The sequence below is a fragment of the Lolium rigidum genome, chromosome 7 (assembly GCF_022539505.1).
Source record: "Lolium rigidum isolate FL_2022 chromosome 7, APGP_CSIRO_Lrig_0.1, whole genome shotgun sequence".
Classification (NCBI taxonomy): Eukaryota; Viridiplantae; Streptophyta; class Magnoliopsida; order Poales; family Poaceae; genus Lolium; species Lolium rigidum.
In genome coordinates this window covers 343,660,477-343,665,103 of record NC_061514.1, presented here as the reverse complement: position 1 = coordinate 343,665,103, position 4,627 = coordinate 343,660,477, and positions in this window count along the sequence as shown.

Below are 4,627 nucleotides of genomic sequence, written 5' to 3'. Positions count from 1 at the left end.
ATATCATCAATAATGTGGCATGGAACATAAGAAATTATCGATACGTCGGAGACGTATCAATGCTTTTGTGGCCAATGAAGAGCTACAAGCAACCAAGAATCGCAAGTTGTGGGGGAAGGAAATGCGGGAGCTTAACATCGGCAACCACAACCTTGGGAGCCGTGGGTACGAGGGAAAGGAGCCCTATTGGGCGAAGGAGGACGAGGCGTATGTAAATGCCGGCATTGAGAACCCCTGGCTCAAGTACAAGGACCCGCTTGAAAGAAGATTCATCAGGTCCCGGTACCATAAGAAGAAACTAACCGGGGAACTTGTCACGGACCCGAAGGTCGTAACCGACATAATTTTGCTCACGAACGACAAGAAGGTCCTGTCGTTGGAGAAAAAACTGGTAAGCAATTTACCGGTTTAATTAGATCAAGTATCGTTCATATAATAGTAGCGACATTTCTAAATGGTTCGCGTTTCTTCCGCAGGAAGAAGAAAGACAAAGACTTTCTCAAGGTGACGAAGGCTCCTCGTCCCAGGCGTCGACGGGCAGGGTAGCATGGGACAAGCCTCTCGTACGGGCGCTAAACATCGTCAATGAGCATTCACCTACGAGAAGGCCGCATAGAGGCCGTGTGGTTGGCGCCAGTACAGGCCACAAGCATGGTCACTACGGCTTGTCGTCTGCGGCCGATAAAAATGCGCGCAGTGAGAGGAAGCAGCGGGAGGCGGAGCAAATGAGGGAGTCAATCCTAGCCCAAGTCCAAGCTGGTTTGGTACCGCAGCCGGTACCGCAACTCAAAGCTACACTCGTACCGAAGTCAAAGCTGAAGTCGCCGCTTCGGTCCAAGCAGATTTCGACGCTCTACACGCGTGGTATGAGGGTGGCAAACAAGCCCCCCCCCCCCGAAAATGCAAGTGGTTAGCTTCGACGGCAGCAACTCGATGGCGCCGCCGTCCGCCGGCAATGACAATGTTATAATGGAGACTCCTTCGGCCGCCGGCAATGTCGCTGGTGCTAGGGATTCACCGTCCATGCCGGGTAGCAGCCCCTCCGTCACTTGCACGCCCGCCGCCGCATGTACCGGCCCGTCGACATTAGCCGAGCTCAACGCCCTCACGGTAATTAACTAATGTGTACATCAAGTTAATATATTAGTTTCATCATCCTTGCCCTCTCTCTAACGCCATACACATGTTCTCGCAGGCGCTCTCAACACCATGCACCTTCCTGATGAGAGTAAACGATGAACTCAAAGACGTCGCGAGGGGGTCCATCCTTCGGCCCCTGGATAAGAAGTGGCACACACGAGATATGGCGGATGACGTTTACCGGGTTGAAGTGGATCGGGCGTTACCGGGCTATGAGGATTTGTTTCCTCCTAATCAACCGCATGGTGCCGATGACGATAGCCCGTTGAATCTGGCCTCACTGAAGGGTTGGGTACTGCTATGGCCGAAGACCCTAATTCGGATCAACACCTACTCGGGGTCGATGGCAAGCAAAGACAAGCACCTTGCGGCGCCACATGTCGGCGTCCCTCCACGACGCGCCCGGCGGCGCCGGTGGTCATCGCCCCACCAGAACGGCCAGCTGCGCCAGAGGTCAGCGCCCCACCACCACAGCCAGCTGCGCCAGAGGCCGAGAAATACGAACGTGAGAACTTCCAATGGGATATTCCTACGTCTTCACAAGTTGTCCATGAGGATGCGCCGGCCTCGAAATATGTGTGCTCCAAGAAGCTGTTCGATTCTCAAGAAACGGCCGAGGAGGAAAATCCTGAGGAGGTCGCCACCGCCGCCGTCAAAAATATGCTCGAGCCCAAACACACTCCGTGCTACGGCCACTACGGCGATGGATGGTCCAGCACTACAACCCAAGAAGAGGAAGAGGGCAAATAAGAAGGACGCCCAAGACAAGGCGGCGGCCAAATCCAAGGACAAGGTCCCACTCCTTGACAAGTTGCCAAACAATTGGCGGACCTCTGCATCACTTGGGTGAACCGATGCTGCCGGAGCATGTCCTGAAGAAACTCACCCTAGATATGAGGAGCTTGCATGAGACTGTCAGGCATGTGGAGAACCTTCTTCTCAAATCAAAAGATCCTGCTTACCCTCTCTTCGTGGCGAAGGTGCCAACTGGCATGAACTTCGTCGAGAAGTACCCCGCGGACTTGTGCTTCATCCGGTTCAACGACATCTTCAGCATCTATCACATGCAAGCGCTCCACTTTGGTGTGGTTTGCCTAGTTGCTCTTAGCTTGTCTTCCCAGATTGTTAAGGAGGGGACGCCGACCATCGCGATAATGGACCCCTTCTATATGCGGGAGAGCATCATCTGCAACGCTGGGGATCGCGCGATTGCCACCCAGCCAGGTCGAGGATTTCATGCTGGCGAACATTAAAAAGGGCGCCATTCTCATCCCTTACTTCCCCGAGTAAGTAATCACTCGCTAGTCCCCCATCATCATTCTATCCTATATCTCCATTTGCATTTCCAAAGGTTAATCCGTGTTTTCCGCAGAGACAAGTTCTGCACCCTCATCGTCGTGCACCCGCAACACTCGCATGCAGTCTATCTCGACTCGGGTAGGGACCGCAAGAAAGACTACACCCACATCAGGGCCCTTCTCAATGATGCTCTCACCGGCTTCGCCAACAAGGCAGCCCCCTCAAAGTAGAGAGGAAATCCCGAGGAGGCTTGGTCTTAACCCACACAACCAACTTCCCCTGCCTCAGGCAGTCGACGCAAGACAATGGGATGGACGCGTGGTACGCCATCCTTCAGATGCAGGAGTACATAAAGTACGCAGATGACATGTTGCTGCCAGAGAATCTCAGAAACAGGTTTGCAAACATGGCGGATGTCCCTGATAGAGAGATTAGAAAGAACTGGGGTCGCATCCAGCAGTTCATTTGCACGGTAATCATGCAGGATGTCAATGGTAGGTCTGGCGAGTTCTTCTACGGCTACGGTCTACCACCTAATGACGAGATAGAACTCCGCTTGGAGATGTCGCGTGATGAGAGGCCGTTCAACTCGCTTGAGGGCTGCCGTCCATTCCCCCCTAGGCGTACAACCTGATCCTACGACGGGAACACTTGCTAAAGCTTGAACGATATGTCCTTGAACTTCCGTATTGTAATAATTGCTATATATTCCAATAGAATCGACTTGTTGCTTTTATTTAGTTGTATGAATGTGCATGTGAACATGTGTCTATAGTTTCATTTACTTTGCTATATATTTCAAGATTATGGCGTAGATAGCTTAATAATTATTTGCATTTACTCGACCACTACTTGCCTCGTATTTGGAGTTCGCCGATGATTAGAATGTTCGGTCACTCGTACACTCGGGGTGGAGCCGGTGAGCCTTGGTGCGACGGCCACAAGTATCAATCTCTTGTGCATCCTACCTAGCCTCACCTGACTCCATCCCTGGATGTTAATATTTGTTTCGACCGACAAAGTATGAGGCACGCTATTTAATTCGTACTACTTGTCTTTTATTTGAGTTCGCACTTCTTAATTGCATTGGCCGATGATTAAAATGTTCGGTCACTTGTACACTCCGGGGTGGGGCCGGTGAGGCTTGGTGTGATGGCCACAAATATCAATCTATTGTGCATCCTACCTAGCCTCGCCGACCCCATCCCTGTATGTTATTATTTATTTCGACCAACAAAGTATGAGGCACATGCTATTTAGTTCGTACTACTTGTCTCTTATTTGAGTTGACACTTGTTCATTGCATTGGTACTAACGTTTTACTTGTCTTGTGAATGGAGATGCCGACGACATATGTCGTGTACAAGGGGAGGGTTCCTGGAGTCTACGACGATCGGGAGGACTGTCGGAGACAGGTGCACCGTTTCGGCGACAACAGCTACAAGGGATACCCCACTAGGGTGGAGGCGGAAGGAAGATACGCCCGTTATGTAGCGGGAGAGATGAGGGACATGAGGAGGAACCGGATGAAGACCATGGCCTTCGTGATGATGGTCATCATGACCATGTTGGTCATGTTCTATGTGATTGTAGTTTAGGTTAGGACCTACATTGTGAGGTGTATGACGATACTTGTGACGACTATGTACCGAGACTTCTAACTTTGTGAAACTTCGTCGTTCGGTGTTGCATATGCACATGTGTTGTATGAATCAACATTCCGGAACGAGACTTGTGTATTTGTGTATTGATACCGAAATGATACTTGACTCTCTATGTGCTTCTCATATTGCATGTGCTGCCTGTACAAATATGAACTCGTGTTGTAAATATATACTGCTGTCAAATATGTATTCTAATATGCTGGAAAAAAGCTGAAAAAAGAATTTTCGAATTTATTGCCGGCGCACCTAAATGACCTACTGCCGACGCACGTGGCATGCGCCAGTGCTGGAAACACTACTGCCGGCGCAGCTGCTGGTGCGCCGGTGGAACTTGTCCTTTGCCGGCGAAGCGTCGATGGCGCGCCGGCAGTATCCGTCCTATCGCCGGCGCACTGCCTGGTGCGCCGGCAGTGGCCAGTTATCACCGGCCCGTTCACACCGGCGGGCTCGTGGTGCGCCGGCAATGGGCCTTTTAGGTTCGCCGGCGGTAGGCCTTTTCCTTGTAGTGTACATCTACTAGAATT